Raw genomic sequence first — 17,295 nt, 5'->3', positions numbered from 1 at the left:
AATATAAAACCACACATAGAATAAAAGGAAATGGACGGAGAAAGACATACCATGTTACTGCTAATCAAAAGAAAGCAAGATTAGCTATAATAACTTCAAAGAAATCAGATTTCAAAGTAAGGAAAGCTATCAAAAATAAAGAAGGATATTACATAATGATAAAAAGGCCATCTCTCCAAGTGTATATAGCAATTATTAGCATATGAGCTCCTAGCAACAGAGCATCAAAACATGTGAGACAAAAATGGATAGAATGGCAAAGAGAAATAGATGAACCCACTATCAGAGCTGAGGATTCAACATCCTTCCATCAAAATGCACAGGTCCACAGGCAGAAAATCAGAACAGACATAGTAGGTGATACAAAGATATTTACTCTTTGTGTCCACTCCCACCTGTCCATCCACATGGCTGTTCCCAAGACTTCCTAGCTGCCAATCTTCCCATCTTTCTCCTTCCGAGCCATTTGCCACTGCCTATTAATCTATGTGCACTCTACCCTCAGACCATCTGTACCTCCCAAAGTTCTGCTCATTGGGAGGATTTTCCTGATCACTCTTTCCAGGCAATCCCTTAGGAGCACTGCCCCACCTGCCAAGCCTACTATTTATAAACCAAGCTTGTGCTTTTGCCCTCTCCAAAATCTGATTGTAAAAGATCTTCCATATGATTATAGTTGAGGGAAAGCTGCTGGTACAGCAATGGTAGGAGCCATTGGGGTCTAAGCTACCTGTTCATGCAACTTGCGTGGATCCCCTGGCCTCAGTCTAACCATGGGCTGCTGCTGGATCCTCCCAACCTTATGATTTGGTGGGTCTGACAGAACACAGCTCAGCATGGGCAGTTTTGGTGCATGGTGCTCAGATATTCTGTTTCTATCAGAGATGAGGACCTGCTTTTCAAAAGGTATATTCCCCCCTACTGCAGGTGGCATGGCCTTGCTCTGGAACCCCAGTGTCCTGAATTGTGAGCCTACCACTGGACCTTGTCACGAATCCATATAGTATCTTTTCCTACCACTGATAGTTTCAATACCATACAGTCTGCTGGCCCAGCAGGGCCAGCTCGCTCTGGACTTGAACTTGCTGCAGACTCCTTTTTTTAAGGCTTTACTCAAAGCTGACAGTCTTTGCGTTACCTCATATGTGGGTCAAATTCATGTTTCCAGGTATAGAATATGTGTTATCTTCATCATACAGTGCTGCCTGTCAGGCACTGCACTTCCTTCTTAGTGGTGAAAAATACAAGACACGGTAATTTACCCTTTACCTTGAAGGGGGTGTCCTAGCATGCCCCAGAATACTGGACTCTTGAACATTTTACTTCTGTGGCTGCTTTCTGAATCTCTGAAGAGTTTATCTCCAGTACTCTGGAACACATGTGTCTTACCAAAGCTCCCAACATACTAGCCACTTCTTGCTCATGAGGGTCCAGTAGTCTGACAGTAACGATCCAGGGGACCAGGGTGGCGTTCTGCAAGAGGTCTTGATGGTTCAGATCTGTTTTGATATGTTATGTCAGCTATAAATATATAGCTTCGCTTGTTTTTTTTTTATTTTTTATTGATTTATAATCATTTTACAATGTTGTGTCTCCTTCGCTTGTTTGATATGGATGTGAACTCTTTACGATCCTCTCCTATGATAGGGATGGAAAAGTATATGTCGACTAAAAAAAGGCACAACCAGAAGTTGAGAGTTATGTTTTATTCAGCAGATTTTCTGAGAACTCGAGCCCCAAAATTGACCTCTCAGATCACTATAATAGACTGCTCCAAAGAGGCAAAGGAGGAGCCAGGATGTATAAGAGTTTTTGCAACAAAGACCAAATAGTTGGAACATCAAAAGATAATTGTTAATTAAAGAAAGCCAGACCTCTCAAGTGAAGGAATTTAGCGCTTTCGAGACGTGAGAAGGTGCAAAAGTCTGGGCTCACTGAAATCACTCCTTTGATGAGCACCTTAGCTGTCTAGGGCCAGTGTCCTGTTCTTTTCCACCCTGAGTTCCCCAGGGTGCACTGCTGGGGGTGGCTGCAGAGGCCAGACTCACAGTCAGCGGTGGCTGCAGTGTCTGATGACTTGATGGCCACCACATCCTTTGTTTACTGATCCGGCTGCAGTATTTCTCATTTACACATGCGCTCACCAAATCGGCAGGTGTTTACTGTGCATTGAATCCTGGGTGAGTCCTGGGTGAGGCTGCTCCAGCAAATAAGGCACGTCTGTCACAGCAGCTGCAGCTGGGGCTGCTCCTTGGCTGAGTTTGCAGTAGTTCACTGTCATTTTCAGGATCTGTCTGGGTGTTTCAGGGGCCGCACTGGTGAAAGGAGGTGTTATGGGAACCACCCCCACATCCTCCTGGTCTTTAAAGCAGCACTAATTTCAGTCATTATTCCCAGGTTGCAAGGCTGATTTTGAGTCAGTATCTTGACCTGTGGTGGGGGAGGGAGGGGGAAAGCAGATTCAGAGGCTTCACCTCCACCTCTCTTAATATGATCATTCCTTCCAAAGCCTAGAAATCAATGTGAGGGGTCTTTTAAACACCAAGGACATCCATTCCCACTATACATCCAGGGACACAGGAATGACCACTGGGATGGTCTGTGGGCCCAGTGGACTCACTCTGGGCTGAGTGTTGGCTACACTAAATACCTTCCCCATGTTGACAGGGAGCCCATAATGGTGTTTCAGGACTTGAACTCTGTGCTCAGCAGTCCTTGAGATGCTGGGGCAGTTCCCTTCCTCAGTGAGCTGCTGCATGAGTCAGTGCCTGGGGGGAAGGGCTGGGGTGGCTATTACCACATACTTGTGTCTTGACTGTAGGAGTCTTCCTTCTGGGGTGGGAGCATTTACATCAAGGAAATGGGCAAACACCGCAAACCACGACCTTTTTTTGGAAAGCCGGTTTACTAGCCCATCACTGCATGTCCTTCAAAATCTGTCAAAACAAAACAAAACACCTTCTCCCAAACCCTAAAATAACAGAAGTCAAAGCTTGTCAATCAGGAAGGGGAGGGCAATCGCCTCGATAGAAATCTGACCTCTTGCCTAGTTCCTGAACCGGAGCCAGTCCTCCGCCTGCAGCATCTTGACTATGTCTGATGAGAAGTTGTCAGCAGTGTAACAGCCAGCTTGCAGACATTCAATGCTTGACTCCTGCAACGTAGCACAGGTCAACTCCGGGCGGCTCCAGCAACCTGGCTGGCCGTCCAGCACTTCCCCGGAGGGAACCTGTGTTCTAAGAACCACTTCCAGCTACTCCCTGTAAGATTCGTTCACTGAGGTCTGCCTTTCACCGCAGTTCCCTCTACCTAATTTTAAAAAATTTCCTCTATGAGTAATAGTTTCATTAGGTTTTGGTTTATCCTTTCCTTGTTTCTTTAATGCAACCAAAAATCCGTGTGTGTTTATTCCCCCTTTTCACACAAAAGGCAGCGTATTAGACACACTGGTCGGTACCTTGCCTTTCTCCTCCCCCTTATACCCTGGGGACCACTCCGCAGCGGTATACGGAGACCCCCTCACTGCTTTTTAAGGCTGTGTGGCTCTCCGTATGTGAACATAACACAGTTTTATTGATGGAAAGCTGATTTTCCTCCGGTACTTGGCTGTTCTGAATAACTCAGCTACGAGCAGACATCGTTTACTGACTTTGCTGGTGTATCTTTGCAATGAATTTCTACAATTTGTTTTATTATTTATTGTTTATCTCTGGACCAAGAAGTAATTTTCCCTGATCCTGTCAAACTCCCCCGTGTACTGGGTTGCTCCATTTTGCACTCCTGTAGGGCATGAGAAGGCCAATTTTTTTTTGTCCAGTTTTTCCAACTGCACATGTCATCAAGATTTTGGCTTTTTGTCATTCTGGCAGCTGGGAAACAGTATCTTTTGTAGCTTTTAAAATATTTACCTTCCTCTTAACATGAGTTTGAGCATCTTCTTGTATGTTCAAACCCACGTGCGTGTCTTTTTCTGTGAATTGCTGTTCATGTCTCCCGCCCATTTAAAGTCTTGATGTGCTGGTCTTTCCCTTCCCTGACTTCTGGCAGCTCTTAAATATTAGTGATGAAACACATTTTCTGTGGTACAAGTTGTAAACATCTTTTCCTAACTTGTTTTTTGTCTTATACTTTCCTTATGGCATTATTCTTTCTTTCTATCTATCTATCTATCTATCTATCTATCTATCACTTACCATCTTTCTATTTTAATGTAGAGCAAAGGGAACAAAAGATAGTTGAGGAATTCTACAGCTCACTGATGGTTCTGTCTCTCTTATTTTAATTCAAGTTTCTTTACTGTGCAATCAAATCCAGTTCTCGGCCGTTGGCTGTAGAGAAAAAATAAGTGCTCACTGAATGGAAAAATGCATAAAATGCTTTATTCCAGTTGGAGAGCCTGTTTCTAGTTCCCATAAGTGTCACCTTAGAGAGCTCAATCGCCTTCACCTGTACAAGGGGGTAATGATGCCTGTTGGGCCAACACCGTGGGGCTGTGCCCAGATGCTCTCAGACCCCATCCCCCACACCCGTGCGCCTCCTGGCTTCTATGTGGGTTTGCCTGGGACAACCCTCACCTGCAGGTCTCCTTGGAGGACCTCCTGGAGGAGTCACTTTGCCACACATCTTAGCAAGTCTGCAGTGCATGGGGATTTCCATCCTCCCGGGCCCCACTTCCACCAGCCCAGGATGACAGGTGCACCCACAGCTTCCGTTCTCTGAGACGTGACATACGCACACTCGGTGCCCCCCTGGGATCAAGCTGGTACTTGGCCTTCTTCCGGTTCCTGAGCTGGTTGTCCGTCCCGGTCCCTTACCAGGCTCTCCTGGAAGCACTTACTGAGTGCACGACTTGTGCTCCTGGGGAACCTGCCTCACCGCCGGGCCGTGAGGATGGTGACGTGACAGTGTGCGAAGAGCTCTGTGTACAGGTGACCGGGCACCCCTACCACCACAGCCGAGCTGCAGTCAGTGTGACGGCTGCCCGGCACTGCTGCCCCTGCCCGGGCCTGTCCCCGCCTCACCTCCCTGCCCACGCCTGAGCGCCGAGGACCTTCCATGATGCCACCTCCCGGCCCCTCCTTGCATTCAGAGCCTCACTCTTCAAGGCTCAAATAACTTCACCTTCCTTTCAAATCCTTCCTCAATCCGCCTCCGCCCAGCTGGTGTTTCTCCCCTCTGAATTCCCATGAAGCGTCTCCCCTGGGCCGAACTGTGTAGTTCTTAAGTACAGACTATCTTGGTTTTTAATCTATTTCAGGTATAGAAGTCTGGTCTCTCTAACATGACAGCACACATCCTGTCAAGATGCTTAACTGCTGTACCTCCCGGACTCACAGCCACATTTTAACATCTCTGAAATGGGGAGACATTTTCTAAATGACGGCGTAGCGTAGTTCAGGTGGCAGCCACTACTTTTGGTTAGATGTTCATAAAATGATAGAGTATCTTACTGTGCGTGAGGTCTTTAGTCTTGAGAAAACATGGCCTGTCTAGGCCATGTGTGTGCACACGTGTGTGTGTGTTCCTTAGTACTTTGCCCCAAATGGGTCCAGTCTGAGCATTAAACACCCTGTGATGTGAATTATCTGAAAGCCTCAGGTAAAAGAAGGTGCCTAAGCGATTGTAGCCTCATCAGATCACTTTTTGAGTTTCAAAAGCAAGAGCAAGCCCTTCAAAGCCAAACGCATGTCCTTAAGTCAAATAGAAAAAGGATATCCCAAAGGAGGAAGCATTGGGCACTAACTGTATACAAGCACCATGTCTCGAGACAGAGGTACAAAATTAACAGCCTGGCCCTGAGTCCTCGGAGCGTGCAGCCGGAGAGCTGGCCCGGATCAGGACAGAGGAGCCAGCGCCGGAAAGGCGCGAGCCCCGGCCTCTCGGCTCCATCTCCCAGCCCGGCAACGTGCGTGAGCAGTCGGAGCTGTCTACAGGGGTAGTAGCAACAGGAGTTCTATTGTTGACAATTATGGGGGCAGACGAGCCGGCTCCTCACTGCTGGATTTGCGGTGCCAGGGTGGGGAGCAGGGCGGGGAGGACAGAGCAGGGAGTCAAAGGTTTCTGTTGGGTCCCCCACCCCCAAATCCCCGGAGCCCAGCCTTACACAACCAGTGGGGCTTGGATTTCTCAGGGCGGCCAGCCCTCTGGGAAGCCTGGCGGGAACAGCTCTTCCTGAAGGAGGCAGTGGGAGGGTCCCCGCATGGCCTCTGTCCTGTGTCCGGCTGCGGGGTCAGTGGATGGAATGCAGCCGGGTGGGTCTGGCCCCAGGCTGAGGATTTGCAGAGCAAGGGCCACGAGGAGGGAACCGTTCTCATTTCTCAGGAGTCTCACCCAGCAAATCGGGTCAAAGGCTTCACGTGTCCACCCTCAGGAGTCCGGAGCCTCCGGGGCCCCGGCCAGGGCGTTCTTTCCTGGGTACGTGCTGGTCCCTGAGCTGACCCAGCAGACCTGGGAGCGAGGCTAACTCACCTGGAATGTAAATATTTGTGCTCAGGTGCTGAGTTCATACCAACATCAGTGATACTCGGTGTGTGTTCTTGTAAAACAGGAAGGAAACCAAAACACTTCTCGGGTAAAACCCAGCTCTGTTTCACGTGGGGACACCTGCTCCCACCTCCAACAACAGATGATTATCTCATCAGAGTCAGAAAAGTTTTCCAGTGAAATCTTCCTGCCCTTTCCACCTCCATGTACTGGCAATCTTGCCGCCCTCAGCCGGGCAAAGAGAAGGATAGATCAGGAGGGAGGCCTAATTTAGAGTAAAAACAAAAGGGAATCAATCAAACAAACAAAAACTGGGGTCCAGAGAAGCCGAGCTTCTGCCTTTATGTTGCCTAACATGTTAGCAGACCACCCCCCACCCAGGACTCCAAGATCGCCCAGGGCGCTCGGTCACAGCGCAGGGCTCTGGGACGCACAGAACCCGGACACTCAGCCTCAGCAGGGGAAGCTGGCCCAGGAAGCCGGTCAGTGGTCACCTCCTGTGTCTTTACAGCAGGGCCTTCAGCCCAGGTCTCTTCTGATCAGATGACAAAGCCTCCGTGTAAACTCAGGTGCATCCTAGGAGCGTTCCCCTGCAAATCACATGCTCCCTGACCAACCCAGGTTTCATAATGTCTTTGTCTCCTGTTATAAGAAGTCACATGGGAGGCCCTCCATTTGGGCAGTGACCCAGTGATGCCATCAGGGACCCTTGCCTTTTTCATGTCTCTGCTCCACCCTCTTCAGGTTGGCTTTCATCCCCCAGGATATTGCTTCATGATTGTATGGTGGCTGCTACAGCTCCGGGCATTGCTTCTGCAGTTCAAGGAGGAAGAAAGAATGGGAGAAGGAAGAGTGGTGCCTGTTGCCGGGAAGTAAAAGCTTTCTCAGAAGTCCCAGCAGATTGCTGTTTATGTCTTGTTTGCCAGAAGAGTCAGGTGACCACCCTTAGCTTCAGGTGAGTCTGAAAAGGTGAGTACTTTTGCGGCACGTGTTACCTGCCTGGACATAACTGGAGTTCTGTTAGGATGCGGGGAAATGGATACTGGGTTGGCGATTAATGGTGCCTGCCCGTGTGGGTCAGTGAGGACACCAGGATCCCTGCCCGGCGGTGAGGTGTGCGCTTTAAGAAGCTGTCAATTCCTTGTGGGGAGGGACTGGCACGTACCATCCAGCCCTGTTTTCTCTGTGTCTTGCAAAAATTATAGTCTTAATTGCTAAACTCTCCCACTCTTCAGGGACTGTTAAGAGAACTTTTGCTTTAAAGAACTGAGAATGTCAGACACTGGTGTCTTTTGGCAAAATTAGGTTCTGTCTAGCCCAGCTGGAGAATTCCACGTGCTGGGAACAGAAGACACAGGAGGGCGTGAGGCTCTACAAGGCAAAAGGAAGAGATGGGGCTTCTTTAGCATGTGAGTTCCCCTTGATGGGGAAGAGGGTCCCAGGGCCCCCCAGGGTCCCCCACCCCACATGCCCAGGTCCCACCCTGCTTAACCCTGATTTCAGACCAGGCCCTGTGGCTTTAACCACAGTCAGTGGGAAAACCACGCCCCTCACAGTGAGGACATTCTGGATCCAACTTCCCTGACCCAACTCTATCCCTGAAGAGGAAACCTGAATCCCAGGTTGTTGAAAACTTACAGTGAAATTTGGCAAATGCTGACACAGCCCTGGTGACACGCAACACTGCACTGGGCGACCCGCCTGCAGCCCGGAGGAAACTGAGGCTCTTACTGATCTTGGCAGCCCCCCGAGTCCCCAGTTTGCACCCACACACGTTCTCCCAGACAGGACTTGCGCGGGACTGTGGTCCGCATCTCCTGGGGTGTGGGCCCTGCTCCCATCCACTTCTGTGGGCTCTGTGTTTGGGTGACTTGGCTACTTGGCTGGTTCTCCAACACAGCATCCTCTGGTCACCATCATAAAAGCAAAGGGACAGACAGACAGGCAGACAGAGATAGAGACAGAGAGATGGGGAGAGACACACAGACAGAAAGAAAGGAGAGGGAGCGTACTCTTCCTCCTGTGGACCAGGTGCTCTGCTCCCCCACTGCTGTGTGTGCTGCCCAGCGCCTGCCGCAGACGCGGGGCGCTGCCCCCTGATGGGTTCAGAAGTGCGATTCCAGCTGCCAGGGGGCAGCCATCTGCGTGCTCCCTGACTCCCAGGGATTCCCAGGGGGCACGGCCTCTCAGGCGTGGGGAAAGCTCCCTCCCCGGCACGGCAGAAGGCCCAGCTACCTCCTCTTACAGCGAGACATGAGGCTGGGCTTCCACCCAAAGCCCACACGAAGAATGGCCTAGTGGTTATGAATTCACATGAAAGACATTTTTCCCTCTACCCAGAACCAGCCCACAGCAGGGGCCTTTGCCGGCCGGCCCCTTCCCACGGTGGGCGGATTGCTCGTGCACCTGAGGGCACAGCCTTTCCAGACAGCAGCCTTCCGCACAGGCCCCCCGCAGCCCCCCCCCCCCCAGGGCTCGCCGCCCTTTCTCCTGCCTCCGGCTCCACGTTGCTCCGCCTGCGCGTAAACACGGAGAGCTCCCGTCCCCACTGGGAAGGACAGTCCCCAGGGCTGCAGGAGAGACGCCATCTCCCACTGGGCTTGGATGCCCCCAGGGTGTGTGTCTATGATTAATGCGCTCCAGGGCCAGAGTGACCTGGCCGCCCCTCTGTTGTCCCGGTGGCCATTAGGCTTAACTTAGGAGAGGGGAGTGGATGACGCCCGGGTGCTCTGGGAGGAGGTGATGAGTAGAGTGTTTGGGTAACCCACCTGTGCTCCGAGCGGGGACCTCGGGAGGAGGATGGCCAAGGAGGAGCTGAGGGGGCTTCTCCCTGCAGTCAGCGCCTCCGGGAGCCTCCTGGGCGCAGCTGCCCCGCCAGCTCCCTGGCCCCTTTCCACCTGCGTCTCTCCTCTTGCCACTTCTGGGGCCCCTCTGTTCAGTGTCGCTCATCACAGGTGGGGCCCAGGGGTGGGGTCTGCACTTGGGAGGGGAAAGGGAGCAGCCCAGGGCCCGCCTAGAGGAACCCATCCCCTGGGTTTCGCCTGCACCCTGGGAACCAGCAGTTCTGGAATTAACCTCTCCGCTCAGGTGCTGACTGGTTCCGTGACGTTATGGTCCAGGGGTGTTTGCTCAGTTCATTCCATAAAATGAAAATAGCACTCCCATCTACTTTACGAGAACGGTGTGAAATGAATCCAGCATTTTAAAGCGCTGTAAAATATGCTGGAGCCCGGCTACAATTAAAATGCTATTCAGAGTAATGTCAGCTGGATCCGCCCAGAGAGGGCTGAGGCCAGAGGGCACCCCCATCCCTCGGTGGCTCCCTCCCCCGCCCTGCTTCCCCCCCACCCCTCCCCCCACCTGCCTGGAGGAAGGCCACCCGTCCACCTGCCCGGCTTCTGTCCTCCTCCTGGAAGGCCACCCACCAGTCTCTGTCTCCTCTGGTCCTGTACTGTCATCCAGGCTTTTCTGGTCTCATCAACATTTACAACTGGCTTATGGGGCCCATGGCTCCGGAGTGTTCAGAACCACAGTTTGTATCCTAAATCTGGACCTGCTGCTGTAGAAAGACAGGGTCAACATGTCCATGTAGTGTTTGCTCTCGAAGCTGAGTTCAAGGCAATTGACAGTGAACTTAGGAGGATGCGGGCGGGTAGCAGGGTCTGTGACGGGTCTGGGAAGCAGAACCTGGGGCTGGGCTGGCCCCAGGAGGGAGGCCTCGGTCTGGGGGACTAGACTCCCCCGCGGGAGCCCCCACAGAGAAGTGGAGGTCCAGCCGCAGTGGCCGCACAGGCGGTTCCTGCAGGGCCGGGAAACGCCAGTGCGCGGTCTCTGCACAACACTGTGCTGATCCTGAAATGAACACACACTCCCTGGAGGTGGCTCAAGCCCCCAGGGCAGGTCACTTTCTTGGTTCACTGTGACATCCTGGTCCCAAACAGCAACTGCTGAGATCCCTTGGCCGCTCGGCCCGAGGAGATGGAATCCAGGGCCAAGGCCACGGGTACCAGAGGGGCCCTGGCCGCAGGTGTGCTTTTCTCCCTCCAGGGGGAGGCCCTCAGAGAGGGCCGATCTCAGGCATAAGCGGAGACTCTTGGGGTCCCCAGAGGGACTGCTGCACACACACCATGGCCCATGGGCCGGCAGCTCACTGTCATCCGTCCCAGAGGAGGGATTAGGCAGGTGAGAGTCGATCCTAAAGCCAAATTAGGTGTTTCTGTGGCTCTTAGGTACCAGATTTCTTCTCTGGGGCTTACAAGGGAGGCAAGGCCAATCCAGCAAAGATGGCAAATTGAACACAGATTGTCTTCAGGACCCTTCCATTCCCTCCTGGCACTTTAAATCCCTCAGCCTTTGGAACCCAGGTTCTCCCCCAAACCTTCTTTTTTCTATACAGCCGGTGGGGTAGGAGGAGGGCAAGCTATTACTAATTCTCACTTAAGTGTAAAGGACTGATAAGGATTGTCATAAGAGAATCCCCTTTAACAGAGAAACTCATCTCTAAAAGTGGCCCCCAGGCTATTATTGGCCCTCACTCATTCCTCCACGGTCATTCATTTAATTTCACTGGAGAAGCAGAGGAAATCCCCTCCCCTATGTGGCAGGACCCAGGACATGCTTTACCTCTGTGTGGGCCCCTGCCCCCACAAGGGTTCCCAAGGCTGAGGTCCTGCTAGCTCTGAGAGAGCCCCACTTAGATAACTGAGTAGAAAACAGGGGACAGCTAGAGGGCTGTCCTTTCCTCCCAGGAAAAGGCCAGAAGGGCTCCCTTGCCCCTTTGCAGTTCAGGTTACAAATCAGGATTCAGGGAGTTCAGAGGGAAGCCAACGGTAGGGCAGCTATTGGGATAACTCAGCCACAGCCAGATCTAATTTAAGGAAAAGCTGGGGGATCTTTAGCTCAGTGGTGAAGAGCTCCTGGAATTCGGGCTCCCACATGCACCAGCCACTGGCCTTTGGGCAACGTGTTTACTACCCCTAAGCCTCAGCTTCCTTATTCATAAAACGGGCTGGTGGCAGCCCCTGAGGTTTGCTGTGGACACTCACTGTGGTAAACGTATCAAGCACTTAGGACGGCGCGTCCTTCGTCTGGCCTCTGCATGGGCCGTGCTACTCACCTGGGCAGGGACAGGTGTAGAGAGAACGCTGCAGACAGATGTCATCTGGCCCCACGGACCACCCACAAAGGGTGTGGGTGCTGTGAAAGCATGAACCCTGGAGATGTGAGCCCCTCTGGAGGTCAGGGAAAGATTCCCCAAGGGACGAGGGCTTTGAGGCCAGAGCTCAGGTTGATTCAGCCATGTCAATGAGGTGAAGCAGTGGGAAGAGTGTCCAGGTAGAAGCAACAGCACGTGTGGGACTCCTGAGGCGAGAGGGAGCGTGCAGTGAGCGTGAGGGGAGGGGAGGAGCAGGGAGAGGGCGCACGGGCTCGGGGGTGGAGCAGCTTCCTTCGGGGGTTTGTCCTCGTTCTAAACCACTGGTTTTATCAGGAAGGGGACATGCTCAGACATCAGAGTCTCTTCATTTTCTCCTCTTTCCCCATATGACTGCATGCATTAAATCTAAATGTCACCCTAAAATCGATATTTTCTCAGTCTACAAATAACAAATGCTGGAGAGGGTGTGGAGGAAAGGGAGCCCTCCTACACTGCTGGTGGGAATGCAGTTTGGTGCAGCCATTAGGGAAAACAGTATGGAGGTTCCTTAAAAAACTAAAAATAGACTTATCCTACAATCCAGCAATCCCACTCCTGGACTTACATCCAGAAAAGATGAAAACTCTATTTCAAAAAGATACATGCAACCCAATGTTTACAGCAGCGCTATTTACAATAGCCAAGATGTGGAAACAACCTAAATGTCCATCAACAGATGCATGAATAAAGATATGGTGTATATACAGTGGAATACTACTCAGCCATTAAAAAAGAATGAAATAATGCCACTTGCAGCAACATGGATGGACCTAGAAATTATCATACTAAGTGAAATAAGTCAGACAGAGAAAGACAAATATCATGTGATATCACTTATATGTGGAATCTAAAATAGGACACAAATAAACTTACTTATGAAACAGAGAGTCACAGACATAGAAAAAAACTTATGGTTACCAAAAGGGAAAGGGAACCGTGGAGGGATATGTTGGAATTTGGGATCAGCAGATACAAACCACTCCATATAAAATTGACAAACAACAAAGTCCCACTGTACAGCACAGGGAACTGTACTCCACATCCTATAATAAACCATAATGAAAAAGAATATGTATACATGTATAACTGAGTCACTTTGCTGTACACTAGAAACTAACACAATATTGTAAATCAACTACACTTTGATAAAAGAAAGAAAATAAAATTGGTGTTTTCTCCATTCTTCGACATTGGAGTACAGTGGTCACTTTTATTACACCAAGAAATTAATAAATAACGTCATATCTAAAACTGAATTAGAGTGAGTGGGCCCCACACCGAGCTTTGGGTCGTTGGAGAGGGGTCCCCAAACCCAGCCCGGTTTGGACACAGCCTTTGGGAGAAGGAATTTGAAAGGCCCGCTGACAATTGTTTGAAAGACCACAAGAGACATCATCCCACAGCAACCTGCCTATGTTTCCCAGACGGGGACCCTCCAGCTCACAATACCACCAGCCGAACTGTGTTATCCGGGGGATGTACTTCACAGCAGAATTTTGGGGAAAGGAGAGGAGTGACGGGGAAAAAGGAAACGTGTTGCGTGTTAAGGGCAGTTTTTCGGCAGCAGGAAATAGGGGTGGTTATCTTGGAGCCACTGGGGATGATAAGTTATGCAAAAGGAAGAAGGCTTGGGGAAGGAGAGGGGGCACCCCGAGGAAGTCACACTGCACTAAACACCTGTCGAAAACCATTTGAAGAAAAAGCCGAGGAAAAGAAAACCCAACAGATGAGCAACAAGGAAGCAGCCTGGCATCGGGGGAGCTGCCCTTTGCTCTGCTTTCCACGGACCAGTGACTCACATGCCACATGAGTCACCCCTGGAAACGGCGCATTTTGCTACACTCACTGAAGAAATACAAAAAGGTGTCACGGATGGGGCAAGTGCATTCTGGGCATTTCCTATGACATGGCAACAATGATTTACTGACTGGGGAGAGGTGAAGAGGACCCGAGTCACCACTGGAAAAGCCAGACCTGGGGTGCACGCTGAGTTCAGGTCTGACTGCAAACCCCATGCACCTGGCCGGCCTCTGTCCGAAAAGAGACGGTGAGTCAATCCAGGATGAACCTAAATGTGAATTTGTAAACACTCGCTTACCAGGAAAGCACGGTCCTTAAGCTGAAAATATGTATCAAGTCTAAAATCAGAGAGAATGTTAGTATCTATTTCTTTCTGGAAGGTATGTACAATGAAGCATAGTAGAAAAAGGCAATTTGGAATTGTTGCCTTTCCCTAATCTTTCATTTCAGGAGAGAAAGAGAGAGAGGGAGAGAGAAGGGAGAGGCACCTGTTGCAAATATTCCCGAGTGAAAACGCTCCCCCTCAGCCCCAGGCGGATGCCTCTTTTCCTCGTCCCTTCCCAGCTTCCTCGCTGCCTCTCACTCCTCGGTGGTGCTACTCCTTCCCCTTCCTCATCCCACCCCCGCGGAAGGTGCAGTCACCTGGGGATGCGCCACCCCTGGGGTTCTTCCCTGACCTGGCTCCCTCCAGGTCCTGCAGGATCTCTTTCCCGCCTTCCTGGCAAACTTCCCGAGCCCGCAGCTTCTCACAGCCCCCTGCCCCCGTGTCCAGCCGTCAGGTGTCCATCTAGACTTCGATGGAAATTGCTGGACACCTAACCACCGCCCAACCACCTAACCCCAACCGCCTCCCCAACACCATCGCTTTGGGGGATTTAACATATAAATTTGGGGGACACAGACATTCAGACCATAGTGAGGTCAGAGTGGACACAGCAGACACAGGGCCACAGGGGACAGAGTGGACAGCATCTGCTGCCTGTAGGTGCCACGCCCCAGCGTTGGTGACCCACCAAGGCAGTGTTTCGTTGGATAAACAAGCCCAGCCCTTTAGGAGTTTCAGGTTGGGGAGGAGCTACAATGAGGGCAACGGTTCATAATTCTCTGTCCTATGGGCTGATTGTTGGGTTTTTTTTTTTTTTTTTAAGTTTACTTTCTTATCTGTAAGACAAACTCTGCCAACACTGGATTTTGGTTAAAATGCAAAATGCTGTGAGCCATGAGTTGAGTCACCTGCCCAAGGCGACTGTCGATCCTGCGGGGGCTTCAGTGGTCTGTGCCCTTGGCCATGGGCCCTAGGAACCCAGGGGACAAAGGCTCATTCTGGCCACCACAGTGGGGGCCTCAATTCATCCCTGGCTCTCCCTGTCCGCCTGGTTTGGGGGGCAATGAGGATACCGCTGGGCGAGGCTAAGGCTGTCCTGGGACACAATCCTGTCCCTTCTTCAGAACTACTGTGATCTGGGCCAGAGTTGACCTTGAAAGCCCCTAATCTAGGAGGTGTTGGGGGGGTAAGGGGGGTCAGGGGGGCAGGGAGAGAGAGAGGGAGCAAGCCAGCGCTGTGCACTCCTTACCCTTAGATAAGAGTCGTGTTTGCAGCCCTGCCAGATTCTATTCAGGAAAACTGCCTGGAGTCAGGTGACCAATTCTGCCCCAGGTAGAACCAAGCTACTACAGGGGGCCTGGGGGCCTTTCCCCATCTCGCTGTGGCCACAGACCTCGGCTTCGGACAAACTCCAACTGTGTGAGTTTGCTGGTCCAGAGAGTCAGCCAATCCCAGATGTTCTGTGCCGACGGAAGCACTCAGGATGTGGGATGCTGGCTGTCCAAGGTCACCCATCATGGGAGAATTTGGACCAGGAAGAGTCTGGTGAAGCAAGGAAGAAAGGAGTGGGGCTGAGTGGAACAGAGGGGATGGAGCAGAGGTCTGAGCACAGGCTGGGCTCTGCCCCGGTGCTGGGACCTGGGGAACCAGTAGCCTTGAAAGCCTGTTTCCCCATGTGTGAAGTGAGGAATCAAGGCGCTCCATGCTCCTTGGACACACACGAATGGCCCAGCTCTTGCAGCAGCATGCCATTAGCTGGGTCCCTGGGCAGCGCCGACAGTCATGGGCCCCTCGACCTGCAACTGGGTGACAGTTTTCATGGTGACAGCTGTCACCCGAGGCCACCAAGTCTCCAGCAAAGCAGCATCGGTACTTGTGAAGTGTTCTGGGAAAGGACCGGTGGTAAATCATCGTTTCCTGTTCTTGTAGCAGTTACTCAGGTGTGCGGTGGATTTCAGGGCATCGGGGAAGTGACCCCAAGGATGTCAGCATTAGGAGAGACGCAGCCGAAGCACCTGCTGCTGGGGGGAGGGGGGAGCCACGGGAGGAAGTGGCCAAACCTGCAGGGAGTGGTGTGTGGCGTTTCTCAGAGTGTGGCCGCCCCACCTGCAACAGCTGTCCTGGGAGGCTGGTTTAAAATGCAGACTCCTGGGCCCCGTCCCAAACCCGCTGACTCGGAGCCTCAGAGGGTCAGACCAGGCAATCTGCATTTTTAAGCTTTTCTGGGGGGGAAGGTAATTAGGTTTATTTATTTTTTTAACGGAGGCACTGGGGATTGAACCCAGGACCTCTGGCATGCTAAGCCTGTGCTCACCACTGAGCTGTACCCCGCCGGGAATCTGCATTTTAACGCCACAGGCTTAGGGGGGTTTCATGCACGTTCAGGTGTGAAAACAACAACAAGCTGGGCGGCAAAGTCTGACTTATAAAAGTCAAACCCGTCCAGGTTGGCCAGCTCTTATCCTATTTTAGTGAAAAATGCTCACCTAAGTCAGCCCAGAAATGCCCTTGGTGTAGACAGCCGTGTCCACGGGCGTAGACAGCCGCGTCCACGGGCATGGAGGTTTAAGCCCCCGGGTAAACCCTCTCCTATCAGCTTGCCTTCCGGTTCCCAGTGTCATCGTCTGACTCCTTAGGTGTTCACGTTTGCAGTGCTTGTTCCAAGAATGGTGATTGAGACTGACTCCAGGCTTCAGGCCACGGATGTTTTCTTACCCTTTCTGGGCTTGTTTACGGCAGGGCAAGAGTCCACGCACAGGGAACACTCCACGTAAGTGCTCGTTGAAATCGATTAAAATGAAGCACTTGGACAAAAGTCACTAGGCATCTGTGGAAGCCCCAGATAATCGCCTTATCTTCCGAAACCAAACTCAATGCTTTCTCGAGAACCCATTATCAAATTATTTTATAACCGCACATACATACACATGGGCTTCCCAGAGATAACCTCACCAAACAATGAACAACAAACTGATTTGTCCAAAGTTCCCCCAGTAAAACCACAGCTGAGATAAGAGTTCTGAGCCACCATCCGCCTCCAGTGAGCTACCAGTCGTTCCAGTTGGGAAAAGCGGAAGTAAGCTCAGAAAAAAAATATGAGTGAGCAATTATTTAAATTAATCATGAATTCTCTAGACAGTGCCAAAGTTCAGAAAGTGTGAATGTGGTTCATGCACGAATTCTTTATCTAAGATAATTGTGAAAATGAGCCATCTTTATACCTTCTCAAGGGCTCAGCGACCCATTATTTCTAAGAGGCTTCAGTACAGTTCACTGGACTCAATGCTTCTTGGTCCTTGGCCCAGAGAATCCCTAATTCAGGGATCCTCAAACTTGGCTGCCCCTGCGAAGATCTGAAAGCTCCTATCAGAGAGGCCTCACCCCTTATTGATCAAAGCAGCACCCCAGGGAGTGAACCCCAAGCACTAACAGGTTTAAAACATTCCCCAGGTATTCCCAACAGGCAGCCAGACTGCAGTCCACCCCGTCATAG

At 51.3% G+C, this 17,295-nt stretch overlaps 1 long non-coding RNA gene across 3 annotated transcripts; it reads right to left on the bottom strand.

Annotated features, from left to right (window-relative positions):
• Positions 1-1,703: 1,703 nt before the first annotated feature.
• Positions 1,704-9,524, bottom strand: LOC116155357 (uncharacterized). 3 transcript variants are annotated; one of them, XR_010376766.1, is made up of 6 exons: positions 9,252-9,524; positions 4,575-7,854; positions 4,194-4,328; positions 3,040-3,154; positions 2,805-2,936; positions 1,704-2,430 (listed from the first exon to the last, which is right to left on the bottom strand). It is a non-coding gene; the product is annotated as an uncharacterized LOC116155357 (long non-coding RNA). The 3 variants fall into 3 exon arrangements; XR_010376773.1 differs by having other exon boundaries at positions 6,469-7,854; XR_010376768.1 differs by lacking the exon at positions 9,252-9,524 and adding an exon at positions 8,122-8,505.
• Between the last annotated feature and the right edge of the window lie 7,771 nt (positions 9,525-17,295).

Source organism: Camelus dromedarius, chromosome 2 (assembly GCF_036321535.1).
Source record: "Camelus dromedarius isolate mCamDro1 chromosome 2, mCamDro1.pat, whole genome shotgun sequence".
NCBI lineage: Eukaryota > Metazoa > Chordata > Mammalia > Artiodactyla > Camelidae > Camelus > Camelus dromedarius.
Note: the sequence above shows the minus strand (reverse complement) of the source record. Positions and strands in the feature narration are given on the sequence as shown.